Source organism: Meles meles, chromosome 14, assembly GCF_922984935.1.
Source record: "Meles meles chromosome 14, mMelMel3.1 paternal haplotype, whole genome shotgun sequence".
Taxonomy (NCBI): domain Eukaryota; kingdom Metazoa; phylum Chordata; class Mammalia; order Carnivora; family Mustelidae; genus Meles; species Meles meles.
Genome location: NC_060079.1, coordinates 65,695,302 through 65,715,803, shown reverse-complemented (window position 1 = coordinate 65,715,803; position 20,502 = coordinate 65,695,302).

The following is a 20,502-nucleotide window of genomic DNA, read 5'->3' as shown; positions in this document are numbered from 1 at the left end:
ACCCTCCGTCCCATTCACTACAAACTCTGAACCAAGTAATAATAATAAAAATACTATTTGAGGACTCTATCCTGGGGAATCAAATGTGGAGAAATGGCTCACATATGGAATAAAGACCAAAATAAGATTCTCTGATTAAGGAAAATCTAAGAAGTTTGTTTTTTTACCAGACAAGCTCTACAGAAAGTGCTATAAAAAAAATTCTTTAGGCTTAAAGAAAATTACACCAGATGTAAATTCAGATCCTTAGAAGGAAATGAAGTAGTAACAATAATAAGAAATGTCTAGATAAATGTAACATACTATTTTGCTCACTTAAATTGTTTAAAATGTGTTCGATTCTTTAAAAATGTATGCATATATAAAAATGGTGAACTTTTTAATAAATATAATATATATTATATTATATATAATAATATATATGATAACTAAGTCAAATGTAAATTAGGGAAAGGATTTAGGAGGCTATATGATTATAAGATTTCTATATTATCTGTGAAGAACCTATTATTGTTATTATTGTATGTTATATTTTTATATTAATATGTGTTATATAATAACGTATATAATTATATTATTATTACCTATATACACATCATGAAACATTAAGTAATTGTATCATAATGTCTAGAATAACCACTAGAAAATGTCTAAAAAGAGAATATTTAAATTAAAAGAATGCCAAAAATACTCAAATAATCCAAAAAGAAAAAAAAAAAAAAAAGGTAGGGAAAAAGAGGGAGCATGCAGAATAGCAAAAATGAAAAGGAATTGGGATGCCTGAGTGGCTAACTGTTAAGCATCTGCCGTTGGCCCCGGTCATGATCCCAGGGCCTGGGGTTGAGCCCCACATCATGCTCCCTGCTTGGCGGGAAGCCTGCTTCTTCCTCTAACACTCCCCCTGCTTCTGTTCCCTTTCTCACTGTGTCTTTCTCTGTCAAATAAATAAATAAAATATTTTTTAAAAATGAAAAGGAACCTACAGAAACAAATATTAAATTATACATCTAAATTTCACTTTATAAATAATTACATTAAATTGTCTACACAACCAACTAAAAGGCAGAAATTAATGAGTGCATTAAAAAAGCCTGACACTGCTATATAATTTACACACTTTTGATTTAAATATACAGATTAATCAAAATAAATGGATGCAAAAAGACATACTGCAAACACAATAAACCTAAGAAAACTGGAAGGGATCTTGGAAGGTTGGGTAAATAGACTTCAAGACAAAGAATATTACTAGAGAAAAAGGACACTTTGAAATGATAAAGGGGAACATCCATTAAAAAATACAGATCAAGCATTTAATGGAGCCTTAAAATTTATGAAGCAAAAATTCACAGACTTAACTGGAAGGATGATAGGAGATTTTTAACATACATACTTCAGCAATTAATAGAACAAGTAGACAAAAATTTGGTAAAGTCACAAAGGATTTAAATGAAATTTGCAAAACACATGGTAGATTCACAATGACAGAACATTTTCTGGGCTAAAATGATTCCCAAATATATTTAAAAATATCAAAATCACACCGAGTGCATTCTCTGACAACAACAGAACTAAATTAAAAAGGATTCACAGTTATTTTTGAAACCCTAAATATGTGGAAATTAAGCAGTGCACTTCTAAATGATTAATGGATCACAGATTAAATTACAGGAGGAATAAAATATAATTATAATTGAATGATAATGGAATGTAATATATGAAAATTTATGCAACACCACTAAAGCAGTGCCTAGCTGAAAGCATATAGCTTTTAGAGCCTAAAATAGCAATGAAGAAACACCTGAAAGCTGTGGTCTAATATTCATTCTTAAAAAGAAAAAGAAAATCAGTAATCCCAAAGTAGGTACAGAGAACAATAGAAATTAGCACAGATAACAGAGAAATTAAATAAAACCAAGATTTCATTCTTTCAAAAGCTTTCTTTTAATTTGTCAAACTAATAGCTCCAACAGTCAAGGAAAAAATGGAGTACAGAATCATCAATATCTGGGATGAAAGTGGAGTTATCAACAGAAATTGCATAGATATTAAATGACTAATAAGAAAATGTCATGGGGCGGGTGCCTGGGTGGCTCAGTGGGTTAAGCCGCTGCCTTTGGCTCAGGTCATGATCTCAGGGTCCTGGGATCGAGTCCCACATCGGGCTCTCTGCTCAGCAGCGAGCCTGCTTCCCTCTCTCTCTCTCTGCCTGCCTCTCTGTCTACTTGTGATCTCTCTGTCAAATAAATAAATAAAATCTTTAAAAGAAAAAAAAAAGAAAATGTCATGGCATTGAAGCTTAAAAATTAGAAGAAATTTGGTAAACATTACTTACCAGAATTGCTTGGAAAAAACTACAAAACCTCAGTAGCCCATATACAGGAATTTGAATTTGTCCTTCAAAAACTTCCCCAAAAGAAAACTTTCAGCCCAGGTTAATTCACTATGAGTTTTTAGCAAATATTCACGGAAGAAACATGACCAACCTTAGGCAACCTTTTCAGGAAATAGATTTGAAGCTATCAAATCTTATGTTACAAGCCTGTACTAAAATCTGACAAATATTTCCTTCTTCTTGTTTTCTGAGAAGAACTCAATAGGATTTTTACCTTTGAATCTGTGTACGCTATGTCTTTTTCTTCAGACCCCTCTCTCTGGTATTACAATTACAAATATAATTAACTATTTGATATTGTCCCATTGTTTCCTGAAGTTGCGGTCCTGTTTTTCAGCCTTTGTGTCTCTCTGCTTCAGTCTAGAGGACTATGATTTCATGTCCCCTGAGTTTTCTTCTGCAATGTCTAACCTGTTGTTAAGCACACCCAGTGAATTTTCTATTTTGCTATTGTATTTTTCAGCTCTAGAAGTACCTTGTTCTGTTCTTTTATATGGCATCCATTTCTTGATTTTGGGGGGTCAGTATTTCCTTTCAATACTTAAGCATATTTATAACTGCTCTGAAGTCTTTTCTATTTATTGTATCATTTCCGTGATTTTGAGGACAATTTCTTTTGCTCTATTTAATCTCCCAGTTTGGGGTCATATTTTTCTGCCTCTTTTTATTATTGGATTAATTTTATGTTGTTAAATTACAGAGTGGGCGATCTTCCTTTAAATACTATTTTCAATTTATCCTCAGCTGTTTTTTATTTACAGACCAGCTTAATCTTTTTTAATGTCTGCCTTTTTTTTCTTTTTTAAGATTTTATTGATTTTTGAGAGAGAGAGAGAGAAGACCAAGCTTGGGGGGTGGGGGGCAGAGGAAGAATCAGTCTCCCTGCTGAGCAGAGAGTCCTACTCAGAACTCCATCCCAGGACCCTGGGATCATGACCTGAGCGGAAGGCAGACACTAACTGACTGAGCCACCAGGTGCCCTTAAGTCCTGCTCTTAATCTCTGTGAGGGTGGGTCTAAAGTAAACTTTTTGACTAGTTCAGCCCCACAGAGAAAGTATGATACTCTGGGATCACTACTGGATGCTCCCATGTTCAGTGACATTTTTTTGTTTTTTTTTTTTTTAACTTTGGCAGGCCAGAATTTCAGTATCTTTCAGCTCACAGCTCCCTGGCAATCCTTTCCTTGGCACTTTCGCAGTACCTTGTCCCACTAACTGCAAATACTTCTGTCTTCTCCGATTCTGTTTTCTGTCTCTTTCTCTTTTACGCAGAACAGTGTGGGACTTTTTTTTTTTTTTCTTCTTCTTCTTCTTTTCTGAACTTCCATCAAGAAAGTGACCCCAAAGCTCAGGTCATGATCCCAGTGTCCTGGGATCGAGCCCCGCATCAGGCTCTCTGCTTGGCAGGGAGCCTGCTTCCTCCTCTCTCTCTCTCTCTCTGCCTGCCTCTCTCCCTACTTGTGATCTCTCTCTGTCAAATAAATAAATAAAATCTTAAAAAAAAAAAAAAAAAGAAAGAAAGTGACCCCAAGCAGTGGTGAGGCTCAGTTGTTACATCCTGCCAAGGAAAGCAGCCAGGCCATGTCTGTCCTTTAATACCTAGACAGTATTCTTCCTTATTTTGTAATCCAATTTTCTAATTGATTTTAGTGGAAGGGAAATTTAAGTACTAAAGGATCTCCCATGGCTAGAAAGAAAACTCCAGTGTTTTTCTTTTGGTATTATTTCAGGATTGCTATTTCCCCAAGGTATTAGCATTCATGGTTACCTTCTAAACTTTTAAACTGCTGATTCACCTTCCTCACTGGGTAATACGATCAGTTACTTCCTTCTCCATATGAAGTTCCTTTTCTACTGCTCAGTTATTCCTCACTCTGATGCTCAGAACTCCTGAGCGTTCTTTCACATTTAAAATTAGATTTCAGGACACCTGGGTGGCTCAGTGGGTTAAGCCTCTGCCTTCTGCTCAGGTCATGATCTCAGGGTCCTGGGATCAAGTCCCACATCAGGCTCTCTGCTCAGCAGGGAGCCTGCTTCCCCCTCTCTCTCTATCTGCCTCTCTGCCTGCTTGTGATCTCTTTCTCTGTCAAATAAATAAATAAATAAATAAATCTTAAAAGAAAAAAAATTAGATTTCAGTTCTGTCCTATGGTCTTTCACTTCCCACATGATTTTGCTCCAATATCCTTCCTGACCATATTTACTAGATGTTTCTGTCTTTTGGTGCTCCAGGGCTCCAGTCTGGCCCTTGTTCTTCAAGAAGATGTAGAGCTGCTCTCTTTCCTGGATTTTTCTTTCTACAAGCTGTTGTGATATCTGAACCATGCTGTCCCTAAGTCCTCAATCATCAGAGGGCTTTTTTATGTGCAAATTTTGTGTAAGAATGTAAAGCAGAAAAACGTACACAGCGCTACTCAGTGAATTTTCATAAAGTGCACACAACTATGTAACTTCACTTACAGTATTATTTAGTCCTTGGATGCTTCTACATGTCCCTTTCCAGTCATTATGCCACAAAATAATCACTGTTTTCACTTCCATCACTGTAGATCATGTTTCATGGCTTTCAACATTTTGTAACTAAAATCATGTAATATGTAATCTTTTCTGTATAACCTCTTACACTGTCTGGTTACTTTTAGTGGAGTATATTTCAGCTTTGTTGGTATATTATTTGTTTTTAAGATTTTATTTATTTATTTATTTATTTATTTATCTATGAGAGAGAGTGAACGAGCGAGCAAGCACACAAGCAGGAAGAAGGACAGAGGGAGGGGGAGAAGCAGACTCCCTGCTCAGCCCATGTTGTGCTCCATTGTAGGACCTCAGGATCATGACCTGAACCCAAGGCAGATGCTTAATTGATTGAGCCACCCATTCACCCCAGTTGTTGATAAATTCTTAAAAATTTTTTCTTGTATCCTGTATTTAGATTTGCTCCCTTTATAGTTGTTTAATTATCCATTTTTTCTAGCCTTTTTCAATAGCTATTGTCAGTCCATCTACCTATTTACCTATATTTACAGCTATCTCTCTCCTGAGGACAGATATTTACTTCAACACAGTATCTTAAAAAGTGCCTGAAATTAGTAAGTACTCAGTGCAAATTGGTAGAATGACTGAATAAATACATATGGTAGGAAATTATTTATCAGAAAATCAATAATAAGTCAGTAGCTCCCATCAGTCATTTCTGCATTACTTATCTTAAAGTTTGTGGCATGTGATGATTCCTGAACTTGTTTTCAGTTCTAATACAAAGTTACCAACTGATTTTTCTCTTTTGTTACTTAGACAAGATTGAGAAACATAGGAGTATTGGGTGCGAGAGTTCAAAATCAGAACTCATCTGGAGCTCCTCACAATTTTCTTGACCATTTTCCTAATATCCACCTTTTCTTTTTCGTCGATAATGAATACAGCACAAGTATGTAGCAACTCTGTCATGTTAGGAAAAAAAAAAAAAGTCGAAGCGTTGTAAGGCTTATATGCACACCTTGGTCTCTAATTGCCTGTGTATACTAGGAATTTCCCACGGAAAAATGAAGGCTGCATGCTTGTTTAGTGAATTTCTGTAAGCACTCATTCTGGAGAAGATAATGGTACCTGGTTCCAAGTCTCTGAAATTTAATTTTAATTTATATTAGAATAATGGTTTAAAAATATGTATACCTTTATTATGATATAAATATTAAAGGAGTATTCGGGTAAAAGTAGAGTGTATATAAAAACCAATTATAAGGCAGAAAACTATGTCTGCTTCAATTATGCCATTAGCATATGTGAACCAAATTTAATGGTCCATAAGTAGTTGAGAATGAAGAAGTGTCTGTGTTCTTAGAAGTTCTCAAGCTGAATTATATTGAAGCAGAAAACTACAAGCAGTCACTAGTGATAGACTTTACATTTCTAACTAGAAAATACTGACACTCCATAGAAGAAAGTCGAGTGATATAAAAATGTGATAAACCATAACACTCAGAAATAAGAAAAGAAGGGGGGTGATCAGGTGGTTCAGTGGGTTAAGCATCCGCCTTCAGCTCAGGTCATGACCTATGGGGCCTGGGATCCAGCCTGACATGGAGCCTGTGTCAAGCCCTGCATCAGGCTCCCTGCTGAACAGGGAGTTTGCTTTTCCCTCTCCTTCCACTCCTCCACTCGCCAACCTTCCCTTCCCAGCTTCTACTTGAGCTCTTTCTCTCCCCCTCAAATTAAAAAGAAGAAGAAGAAGAGGAGGAAGAAGAAGAAGTAGTAGTAGTAGTAGTAGTAGTAGTAGTAGTAGTAGTAGTAGAAGGAAGAAAACCTACGAGTGCATAGTTGAAAGATAAATCTCATTCTATTCTTAAAGAAACATTAATCATGACCCTAGCTTTCCCATAAATATTCTGTAAAAGATATTTTCCTCTTATATATGTATCACCTTTTACAATTTACCAATGATTGCAAGTGAAAAAAAAGTATCGTCAGTAGGTGAAACCTAATACAAAGTGTTTAAGTAAACATTAAGGAGAACAATAACGAAAGAGCTAGAAATTAAGAAAACAACCATTGGCTTTTGAGTCTTCTCACGTTGCCCTTCACTGCAGTTGGTAGAACATATTTAAAAACCCTAGCAGAATAATGAAACTTGACTTAAAAAAAAAGTGTTCCATCTATTTGTGAGATAATATACTTATTACCTCCTGTAGTTTTTTTTCTTAAATTTTATATTTTAATCCTTCAAGTACTGAACTTGGGTCTCCATCCAAGAATAGAGACTTGCAGCTGTTGTTTATCCTGGGCTATTTACTTTTTGTTCTAACAGTTCAGGTACAGCTGTGCAGTTGAAGGGATTAAAAAGTTAGAATATTGTTTCAGAGGAAGTTATGCACTGTCTGTAGAAAGAATAACAACTTTAAACTCTTCAGAGTTTACAAATGTTAACTTCTATCTCCTGAGGTAATCCTGGTCCTATTATACATTCCTGGGCTCCTCAGATGAGCAACATCTTATTTACTTTTGATGTTGGAAATAAAGTATTTCTTGCCTTTAGCAATAATAAAATCGTTACAGAGAATGTTACATCCCACAGACTCAAAGCAGCATTCAAAATATAATTCTTTTAACCATGATCTAGTGCCCATAGCACTTGAAAAATTTTAGAACTAATATATAAATAGTGCTAAAAAGAAACAGGAAGGAAGAGAAAGAAAGGCTTCGGTTCTTATTGTAGGGTTTCTATAATGTTTCTGTATTTAGATATATGGTCCAAAAATCAAGATTTACACAAATTTGTTATTAAAAACTTTGGTGTAACCAACACTCTACTAAAAACCAAACAAAATTAATAGGAATGGCGACATCCATAACTCCAATGACTTCATCAAAACCAAATAGCATAAGTAGAACGCCATTTAGAAAAGAAACACATTTCCAACCATAACAAAACTACCCTGTAGTCTAAAATGCCTGGATGCTAGCTAATAAAAAAATAAATAAATAGCTTCTCAAATTAAATGTTGTGTCATATGACAGGTCTGTGCCATGAACAGGTTACAAGTGGGTGAAAATAAGTTACAAGTGGGTAAAAACAATGATCAATTAGATTTGGGATTGTGAAAGTTTGGGGGGAAGCCAGGAACACACCCCACTCCTACTCAGACTGTTCATGTTTTATGGGCACAATCTCATTTTTTAACCAGAGTATATTTTACTAATTCTACTGGTGTCAATGTGAGCCCCAAGATGAAAACATTTGGGATGTATGACATTAACCCTTCCATACCTGTCACGTGAGAAAGAATTCACAGAGAACTCAAATGAAGAAAAACCAAAATATACCTTGAAAAAAAAAAAGAACAATCATGAATAAAAGTGGGACACATCTTACCCTGACTTGTCTCACACAGACCAGAAATTATATGCATATATGCATAAGACAGTATGGTTTTGGCACAGGTATAGACCAAAAAGTCAATGGAACAAAATGAAGAGACCAAAAACAGATCTATAAATGGACAAAACCTCATATTCTTGTAATTAACTGTTCACATTGCATATCAGTATGGTAAATGTTGAGTAATCAAAAAGGAGTCCACAACAATTGATTATTAAGGGAACATGAATGAAATTAGGTAACTACCGTATACTCATATTAAAAATCAATTCCATGTGGATTTGATACTTAAAAGATGAATGAAAAAAATATAAAAATTACAGAAAATAATGTAGACTATAAAAATTACAGAAAATAATATAGAGAAATAAATGTATAATCTTGTGACAGGAAAAGGATTTCCTAAAGATTATATTGAAAACATATAGGCAAATCATAAAGAAAAAGAATGATAATTATTTCATTGAAATAAGTAATATGTGTTTATTTAAAAAAACACCATAGAGATTGAATCATAAATTGAAATCCTACAGAGGATTAGCATCCATAGTCCATTGGAAAAATGACTAAAAACTTGAATAGCCATTTTCAAAAGGAGGACTAAAGAGTTAATAACCACATGAATAGATTAATGCTTATTAATTGCATATACTCATCTTATTTCATTAAAATCCAGTAGATTGGTAAAAAATAAATATCAGAAAATGCCAAGTGTTGGTGAGGACGTGGAGAACAATGAGCAACTCGTTCATTGCTGGTCAGAGGATAAATTGGTAAAAACACTTTAGGAAACAGTTTGGCATTTACACTAAAGTTGAAAATATGTGCATCCCATGACCCATCAACTTCACCCTTTTGTAGGCACTCCAGAAAGAATACTTGCCAACGTACACTATAAAGTTTCATATAGCTTTTCTGCTCCTTTGGAAGAACCAAGAACTCAAATATCCTTCAAGATTAGAACATGTAAATGTATGTTTAATTTACAGGATGAATAAACATGTCTTCATTTAAAAAGATGTTGAGAGAATAAAAAATGTATATTGGAAATTACATTGTTCCATTTACAAAATGTTTTTAAAAAGAAAAAAAAAGCATATAGTTTACAGATACATACATAGGTGGTAAAATTATGAAGAAAGGCAAATGGCTAATTTATGTATAGTGCAAGATACTTCTTTTTTCTGGTTGGATTACAGTGATAGTGAAAGAAAAATGATTAGAAGAATAAGTAGTCTTCTTAAAAAAAAAAAAGGTAACATTAATGGCTTTTACTTTGCAACAAAAGTAAAGTCTCTCGGGAAGTATAGTCATTAGCTAATTTGTTGAAGAGATTCTGAATTCTAATCCTTTTGCTACTGAGGCTAGAATAGACAAATAAATACATTAAACCTTTTAAGTGTATGTTTAAAAAAAATCTATTGCAGTTTTACAGTGCTCTACTAAGGATATTTAAGCCGATATCTGTTTGTAGAAACCAATCTGGAAGGGGGAGCTATGATGAAATGAACACCTGTATTCTATGAAGAAAGGACATTTTTCAAATCTATGTGGGTAACATTAACCATTAATTCTCTCAGAATTATCTATCCACCTGGCATACAAATGAGAGAAAACAAAGACATGTACCGTTCCCAGTATTATTATCAAGAACCTCAAGGTAAAAGACTTCTTTATCCAAAGATGCTAAAAAATTACAATCTGGCCAAGCATTTCCATGTAGTAAATGAGTGACTCCAAATTTTGAGCTACACAATATTCACCAGATAAATAAGCAGATTTCAAGGTGTAAACTGTGGGTATAGTTTTCACAAATTTACGATGATGCCATGAAATCTGTCTTTACTGCAAGCATTGTCAGTTGATTGCCAAGCACACACAAGAACATATGCAGGATATATTAGACCCCAAGAATCCAGTGAGTGGTATCAAAGCTAAGGAAAGAGCCTTCACAGGAACTCAAGCCTTTGTTCTTTGTTTTGGCACTTTTGTGGTTTGCTCGTTGATGTATTTGGGTTGTCTCCTTCTATACTACTGATTAGATCGGCTAAGCAGTCTTACCTTGATCTTTTTTTTGCTATAGCAATCTAATCCTTCTGGCACTTTGACCCTTCTACCTTATACTTTAGGCCAGGATATAAGATATAAGATACTTGAGGTAATAAGCAGGAAAAAGGAAATGTGGAAATAGTCAAGGTTGAGAGATTTGAGTTCAGCTGCAATATTTAGAAAATAAGGAATTCTGTGACTTTACCAGGGTTAGATTCATTATAACTGTTCAGTGATTAAACACGATGGTTAAGCTAAGCTCTCAGTGTTGGGAAAAGTGCCTCTGGGGCAGCTCTAAATTGCAGATCTGCTAGGCTTTACTCTCTGTGAGACTCTGAGCTCCTATATATGACTTCCTTTGAACAAAACTTCTGTGCATAAAGTAGATATTAAGTTCCATGTTTTGATGAAAAGTAAACTGACAAAAGTGTACTTTTTTAAGGTATCACTTTGTGCCAGAAATTTTATATAAACCATTTCATCTATTCTAAGCCCAAACTGAAAATGGTAAAGAAGCTTACAGAATATAAAGTGTTTAGTAACTGATAGTGATTATGTTCCCATCAAGGTTAATCGACTACCATTTGCATGGTGTAAGCAATAACTATTGTGTTTTGTTCCTACACAAGTAACTGTGAAGTACTTTGTTTTTCAGACATGAAATATAATACAGATTTTACTAAAATTATACATTATTCAAAAATATGTAACAACAAGCCTGAAATAGAGAGGAAAATGATAATTTCTAGAGCGACCTACAGCAAGGTACAGTAGCCCTGAACACAAGAGCAAAGTTAAAGTTCTGTTTTTAAAATATCTTTGTCTTTGAAGTTAATCTTTATAAAATAGTGTAATGCATACGGCAAGTCACAATCTTAGTTTACTGTTTTATCTGAGCTGGGCTACACTATTCTACAAATATCCCTCTGTATATATGTCTAGGAAAAATGATTCCTCAACATTATTCTGCCTAGAAGTGAAGAGAAAAGCTTATAAAAATGCATATTCTGATGCCCACCAGTCATTTACCCTCTCTTATTCACCTAGCCTGAGGTAACTTCCAGAGAGCTGCCTTTTTTTTTTTTAAATTTTATTTATTTATTTGACAGAGATCATAAGTAGGCAGAGAGAGTGAGAGGGAAGCAGGCTCCTCGCCAAGCAGAGAGCCCAATGTGGGACTCGATCCCAGGACCCTGAGATCATGACCTGAGCCGAAGGCAGCGGCTTAAACCACTGAGCCACCCAAGTGCCCCAAGCTGCCTTTTTAACAAGAACTTGAGGTGATTCTGAACTAAGTGGTGAGTAGAAGCAACTTCAAGAGACATTGTTTTATGGTAAAAACAAAACAAAACAAAAATCATGTCAGTAGCTAATGTTCATAAATTTTCAGAGTAGCCTTTGAAAACAAAGCATAAATATAGTTTATATTACAATGTGTTGTTTGGATGGCTCAGTGGGTTAAAGCCTCTGCCTTCGGCTCAGGTCACCATCCCAGGGTCCTGGGATCAAGCTCCACATCAGGCTCTGTCCTCAGCGGGGAGACTGCTTCCCCCTCTCTCTGCCTGCCTCTCTGCCTACTTGTGATCTCTTTCAAATAAATAAATAAAATATTTAAAACAAAAAACAGAAACAATGTGTTATTTACATTGAATATAGAAGTTGTTATATCTTCTTCAAAATATGGGTTTATTTAAAAGATTTCAAAACTTTTAAGTTTCTCTTAAGATTTTGAAACAGAAAGGTGCTGGCAGAAATAAATATATATACATATAAATTTGAAAGAACATATATCGGAGCTGTCAAATTTTCAGTAATGATCACATCTTTGGAAGAAAAAATCAAAGTTATAAATTGCCTCTTATTATTAAACAATTTGGTTTATGCTGAGTGAAATAAATCAAGCAGAAAAAGTAAATTATCATACGTTTCTTTTATTTGTGGAGCATAAGAAATAACATGGAGGACATTAGGAGAAAGAAAGGAAAAGTGAGTTAGGATAAATTGGAGGGGGAGATAAAGCATGAGAGACTTTGGACTCTGAGAAACAAACTGAGGGTTTTGGAGGGGGAGGATGGAGTTGGGTAAACCTGGTGGTGGGTATATGCTCCATATATTGCACGGAGCACTGGGTGTGGTGCATAAACAATGAATCTTGCAACACTGAAAAAATAAATTTAAAAAATTGGTTTACACTATGTACTATATATTCTTTCTGGACTCAATAAGTATTTACAATGCTCTTTAAATCATTCAAATTTATGTTTAAGGAGTATTATAAGCATAATTCATAAGCTAATGCTAATATTGGTTATCATAATAAATAACTACCACATCTGGGAACATCTGAGTCAAACTGCAAACTAACCAAAGATAATATCTTAATATTTTCCATGAGATAGGAGAAAATGACACTATATATACATAAGAATAAAAGAAAGTATGGAAGCTGTCTTTTTAAAATAGAGTTGAAATGACAATGTAAATATGCTTTTAAAGTACTAATAGAAAAAATAAAGCAATCAATCTAGTATTTGGTATGCAGCGAAAATATCCTTCAAAGGTGAAAACTAAAAAAAGGCATTATTAAATTGATAGAAGCTGAAGGGACTCACTTCCAACAACTTTACACTACAAGTAATGCTAGAAGAAATTCTTCTGTCTGAAAGAATTTACTCTAAGAGGGAACTTCAAATCTGTAGCAAAGAATAAGGAGCATCACAGAGGGTAAATACTTGAGCAAAGAAAAAAGAGTGTGCATGTGAAAATGTAAATCAACTTAAAACTTTACCAATATTTTTGAAGTAAGAATTGTAATATACTATGTGTTTTATAAAATATTTAAAAGTAAAATATATGACAGAATAACTGCAAGGAGTTTTAGGAAAGAGATCATTATGCTACTGAAAGATTTAAACTTTTTTCACAAACTAATGTTATTTAAGGGTAAGGCATGATAAATTTGAAAATTTATATTTGAAACTATAGCAACCACAAAAAGTCACAAAGATAGATAGCTAAAAAAAAAACACAAAATGGACTATTAGTAGCACTCATTTTACCCAAAATTGGGCCAGAAAGAAGGAACAAAGGAAAACAGAAGAGAAAAAAGAAACAGAAAATAAATATTCTACTGAATTGCAAATGTCAATAACTACATTAAATGTAAACATACTAAGTACATGTATTACAAGGAAGGGTTTCTCAGAATAGATAAAAAGCAAATTCTAAAGGTAGGTTTGTTATAAGAAACACATTTTAAATAGTAAAAACACATGACTATAAAGCAAAAGAATGAAAACATTATACACTACAAACATTAAACCTAAGAAACAGTGTGATTTCATTTATATCAGTTAAATATATGCTTTAGTAAATATTATTAACAAGGATAAGGAGGCATAGTTCATAAAGATAAAAAAGGAAAAATAATCAAAAAGATTACAATATTAAATTTTTGTGCATGTGATTAGAGTTTAAAAACACATGAAATGGGGTACCTGGGTGTCTCAGTTGGTTAAACATCCATCTCTTGATTTGGGCTCAGGTCATGATCTCAGGATCATGAGATCAAACTCTCCACCACCACCCCCTAACACCCCCACAGCGGGGGCCCTATGCTGAATGGGGAGGTTGCCTATGATTCTCTTTCCCTTTCCCTCTGTTCTACTCCCCATGATTGTGTGTCTGCTCTCTCTATCTCTCAAATAATTAAATAAATCTTTTAAAAATTACAAAAATAATACATGAAGAAAAAAATGAGGAGTAGAAGAAACAGAGAAATCTATAATCAAACTTTGAGATTTTAACATTTCCCTTTCAGCAGTTTCAAAGTACTGTAGAACAAAAATCAGTAGGCAAAGAAATGATGTCTGACACTATTTAGACCCACTGATATTGAAAAAATTGCTATATCTAACAAGACCAAGGTTTTGTTTGAAGGTTTTTAGCCAAGAAAAATGAAAACTTGATTCTCTGGAAAAACTTGCAAAACAACAGCATTTTTTTTTTTAACAATAAACTTGGAAAAATGCCAAATAACTAACAGAAAAATTGTGATATATTCATGTGATGGAATACTGATGAGCAATAAAAGAAATGAAACATAGATTGGCTTGCAACAAAATGCCTAATTTTCTTTCTCTCCTCTGTCCCTGCTCCTTCTTTTTCTCTCCAGATACATGGTAGACAGATAGATATATAGATGGATGATAGATGATAGATAATAGGCAATTCATCACAATTTCTGCCTCCTGTGTGTTCTCTTGGGATTTACATTTCTCAGAATCTCTGCCAACAGGGTTCAATGTTATATTACATCAGTGGAAGCCAATCTTACACAACTGATAGGATAGAAGAGAAGCAAATGTAAGCTGACCTCCATAAGCATAACAACAAAATATCCAGCTTAGTTTCAGAGCCACTGAGTGCATTATAGGTTTTTTCCTTTTTTCTGCAACCTCTTGAGGCTCTGAAAGAAAGAGTTGAAATGGGGAGTTAGAAGTCCGTTTCATAACTTTTTTTTTTCCCCTTCAAGACTTTTAGCAGCTTTGTAAATACTGAATGACCTTTGAATATTACGCTCTTTCCCAAATGAAGCAGTTAAAGAAGTCTCTGGTATTTTTCTGTTTTGTTTTGTTTTTGTGGGATCCCAACAGATGCAAATCATGGATAACTAGAGCGAGAGAGAGAGGAGAGAGAGAGAATTTCTGTTGAGATATAGTTTTCATGCAAAAAAATTTTAAAATCAAACTTATTTAATTTGAAGAGTGTTATCAATTATGCATGCAGAGTAACCACAGTGCAAATAAAAAGAAATAGAGTATTCCTCTTGTCTGACAAAGTTTCTTTACGCCTCTCTCTGCTCAAGCCTCATGCCAAATTTTGAATTATATACCATAGAATAACATCTCCTGCTCTTGGACTTCTTATAAAGGAAGTCCGGCAATGTCAATTGGAGAGGAAGTCTAATTGTTCTCAGAATATTTATATAACAAGAGAATTACCTGTTTCTTGAAAGCTTGAAAAAAATATACCCACATTTATTCCTTATCTCTGAAAGAGGTAACACAGCATAGTGGTATAACAACATTTCCCTAAATGAAGAACAGCTCTATGGCAGGCCTATATTGTGTTTTGCCAACCTTATATGCAGTGAGATTCTGCAGGCTTAAATATGAGGTGATGTCTGATTGCTGAGGCTAGGACTTCTAATACTATGTTGAATAGCAGTGGTGATAATGGACATCCCTGCCGTGTTCCTGACCTTAATGGAAAAGCTTTCAGTTTTTCTCCATTGAGAATGATATTTGCAGTGGGTTTTTCATAGATGGCTTTGATAATATTGAGGTATGTGCCCTCTTTCCCTACACTTTGAAGAGTTTTGATCAGGAAGGGATGCTGTACTTTGTCAAATGCTTTTTCAGCATCTATTGAGAGTATCATATGGTTCTTGTTCTTTCTTTTATTAATGTGTTCTATCACATTGATTGATTTGCGGATGTTGAACCAACCCTGCAGCCCTGGAATAAATCCCACTTGATCGTGGTGAATAATCCTTTTAATGTACTGTTGAATCCTATTGGCTAGTATTTTGGCGAGAATTTTTGCGTCTGTGTTCATCAAGGATATTGGTCTGTAGTTCTCTTTTTTGGTGGGATCCTTGTCTGGTTTTGGGATCAAGGTGATGCTGGCCTCATAGAATGAGTTTGGAAGTTTTCCTTCCATTTCTATTTTTTGGAACAGTTTCAGGAGAATAGGAATGAGTTCTTCTTTAAATGTTTGGTAGAATTCCCCTGGGAAGCCGTCTGGCCCTGGGCTTTTGTTTGTTTGGAGATTTTTGATGACTGTTTCAATCTCCTTACTGGTTATGGGCCTGTTCAGGTTTTCTATTTCTTCCTGGTTCAGTTGTGGTAGTTTATATGTCTCTAGGAATGCATCCATTTCTTCCAGATTGGCCAATTTGTTGGCGTAGAGTTGCTCATAGTATGTTCTTATAATTGTCTGTATTTCTTTGGTGTTAGTTGTGATCTCTCCTCTTTCATTCATGATTTTATTGATTTGGGTCCTTTCTCTTTTCTTTTTGATGAGTCTGGCCAGGGGTTTATCAATCCTATTGATTCTTTCAAAGAACCAGCTCCTAGTTTCATTGATTTTTTCTATTGTTTTTTTGGTTTCTATTTCATTGATTTCTGCTCTGATCTTTATGATTTCTCTTCTCCTGCTGGGTTTAGGGTTTCTTTCTTGTTCTTTCTCCAGCTCCTTTACGCGTAGGGTTAGGTTGTGTACTTGAGACCTTTCTTGTTTCTTGAGAAAGGCTTGTACCGCTATATATTTTCCTCTCAGGACTGCCTTTGCTGTGTCCCACAGATTTTGAACTGTTGTGTTTTCATTATCATTTGTTTCCATGAATTTTTTCAATTCTTCTTTAATTTCCTGGTTGACCCATTCATTCTTTAGAAGGATGCTGTTTAGTCTCCATGTATTTGGGTTCTTTCCAGCTTTCGTCTTGTGATTGAGTTCTAGCTTCAGAGCATTGTGGTCTGAAAATATGCAGGGAATAATCCTAATCTTTTGATACCGGTTGAGACCTGATTTGTGACCCAGGATGTGATCTATTCTGGAGAAGGTTCCATGTGCACTAGAGAAGAATGTGTATTCTGTTGCTTTGGGATGAAATGTTCTGAATATATCTGTGATGTCCATCTGGCATCCAAATTGGTAAAGAAGAAGTCAAACTATCACTCTTCGCAGATGATATGATACTATATGTGGAAAACCCAAAAGACTCCACTCCAAAACTGCTAGAACTTGTACAGGAATTCAGTAAAGTGTCAGGATATAAAATCAATGCACAGAAATCAGTTGCATTTCTGTACACCAACAACAAGACTGAAGAAAGAGAAATTAAGGAGTCAATCCCATTCACAATTGTACCCAAAACTATAAGATACCTAGGAATAAACCTAACCAAAGAGACTAAGAATCTATACACAGAAAATTATAAAGTACTCATGAAAGAAATTGAGGAAGACACCAAAAAATGGAAAAATGTTCCATGCTCCTGGATTGGAAGAATAAATATTGTGAAAATGTCTATGCTACCTAAAGCAATCTACACATTTAATGCAATCCCTATCAAAATACCATCCATTTTTTTCAAAGAAATGGAACAAATAATCCTAAAATTTATATGGAACCAGAAAAGACCTCGAATAGCCAAAGGAATATTGAAGAACAAAGCCAAAGTTGGTGGCATCACAATTCCGGACTTCAAGCTCTATTACAAAGCTGTCATCATCAAGACAGCATGGTACTGGCACAAAAACAGACACATAGACCAGTGGAACAGAATAGAGAGCCCAGAAATCGACCCTCAACTCTATGGTCAACTAATCTTCGACAAAGCAGGAAAGAATGTCCAATGGAAAAAAGACAGCCTCTTCAATAAATGGTGCTGGGAAAATTGGACAGCCACATGCAGAAAAATGAAATTGGACCACTTCCTTACACCACACACGAAAATAGACTCCAAATGGATGAAGGACCTCAATGTGAGAAAGGAATCCGTCAAAATCCTTGAGGAGAACGCAGGCAGCAACCTCTTCGACCTCAGCCGCAGCAACATCTTCCTAGGAACAACGGCAAAGGCAAGGGAAGCAAGGGCGAAAATGAACTATTGGGATTTCATCAAGATCAAAAGCTTTTGCACAGCAAAGGAAACAGTTAACAAAACCAAAAGACAGCTGACAGAATGGGAGAAGATATTTGCAAACGACATATCAGATAAAGGGCTAGTATCCAAAATCTATAAGGAACTTAGCAAACTCAACACCCAAAGAACAAACAATCCAATCAAGAAATGGGCAGAGGACATGAACAGACATTTCTGCAAAGAAGACATCCAGATGGCCAACAGACACATGAAAAAGTGCTCCACGTCACTCGGCATCAGGGAAATACAAATCAAAACCACAATGAGATATCACCTCACACCAGTCAGAATGGCTAAAATTAACAAGTCAGGAAATGACAGATGCTGGAGAGGATGTGGAGAAAGGGGAACCCTCCTCCACTGTTGGTGGGAATGCAAGCTGGTCCAACCACTCTGGAAAACAGCATGGAGGTTCCTCAAAATGTTGAAAATAGAACTACCCTATGACCCAGCAATTGCACTACTGGGTATTTACCCTAAAGATACAAACATAGTGATCCGAAGGGGCACGTGTACCCGAATGTTTATAGCAGCAATGTCTACAATAGCCAGACTATGGAAAGAACCTAGATGTCCATCAACAGATGAATGGATCAAGAAGATGTGGTATATATACACAATGGAATACTATGCAGCCATCAAAAGAAATGAAATCTTGCCATTTGCGACGACGTGGATGGAACTAGAGCGTATCATGCTTAGTGAAATAAGTCAATCGGAGAAAGACAACTATCATATGATCTCCCTGATATGAGGACATGGAGAAGCAACATGGGGGGGTAGGGGGATAGGAGAAGAATAAATGAAACAAGATGGGATTGGGAGGGAGACAAACCATAAATGACTCTTAATCTCACAAAACAAACTGGGGGTTGCTGGGGGGAGGTGGGATTGGGAGAGGGGGAGCGGGCTATGGACATTGGGGAGGGGAGGCGAACCATAAGAGACTATGGACTCTGAAAAACAACCTGAGGGTTTTGAAGGGTCAGGGGTGGGAGGTTGGGGGAACAGGTGGTGGGTGATGGGGAGGGCACGTTTTGCATGGAGCACTGGGTGTTGTGCAAAAAGAATGAATACTGTTACGCTGAAAAAATTAATAAAAAGGGGAAAAAAAAAAAAAAGGAAAGAAAGAAAAAAAAAAAAATATGAGGTGATGGATTGTATTTGGGCAGCCATATACAAACCTGTGCGAATTGTAAATGTAAATTTGCTCCCCTTCACCTATCTCAGCAATCTTGATTCCCAGAAAACACTTTACTATAACACTTATTTAGTATTTCCATTCTGAAGCAGAAGGAAATTGAGCCATAACGTGTATTCCCTTCTGCCATGAAGCAGTTCATAGAAACCCCTGATTGTAAGTTTAAAAAGTACTATATAATTAGAAGTGGTATTTTTATCTTTCCCTATTTACTATGCGGGATTTCTAATGAGTTGGTACTTGGAAATGTCTTGATGAAGTATAGACAGTTAAATTTCAATGTTGAAAAGAAGAAAAATCATGTTTATTGAAGACCTAATATATTTCAAGGACTGCCGTAGTTGTATTTCTCTTTTTCAGGACTCTAATTGTGATATTGAAATAATGGCTTTGAGGAAATTCTCCAGCTATGTTTAAAACTCTGGCACAGGTAATTGTTTTAATTGTATAGCTACATTTATTCTGATGCTGCTGCCAACATTGACTTTACAAATTATTGTATTAAGTCATAATAAGTTCTACAGCTTTATTTTATTAAAAGTACTCCTTCAATCTAGAAGGTATGATTTTAATATATAATTTATACTTTTAAACTTTTATTTTTACACACTGGTTTTTGCTTTATCAGAAATGGAATGAGAACACTAGTCTTTTCCCTAATGTCTCAGTGAAAAAGCTCTGTTCTAAATCCTACCATAACTGAGAAACAGAAGTTCCCAGAGGGGCACACAGAGGATTCTGGCTTTTCTAAAACCATTTGCAAGAAATAAGCCTAGAATAATATAAATTCCTCTTCTTACTGAGGATGCTCTCATGGTTTTACAGTTTTTCTATTCATGAAATTATTACATTAAGAAATAAGCTAGAAAGAAGTGCTAAAATGATTATAAAACTTAATATCCACTTCCCACATTCCCATTTCCCATTACTGACTAGAACAACTCATTCTCAAGCAACTCTTACAGGTGTAAAAGCCTGCAAAATAATGAAAAGAAGAAGGAAGACCCAAGGTTAGTACTGTTATCATTTTATTATTTCATCGGGGCAAGCTGAGAGAAATGATCCTTTGTAATATTTTAACCCTACACTTCAACTAGTACAACACAAAGAGAGGATTAATATATCCACCACATGTTTCTATGCTGCAAACAGAATGTCCAAAAAGAATACTTCCAGAATATAATTTAAAAATCTCAAACATCTTTGCATTCTCAAGTTAGCATAGGATAGAACTGGGCTAATGATTATTAGCAAATCTATAAAAATAACTC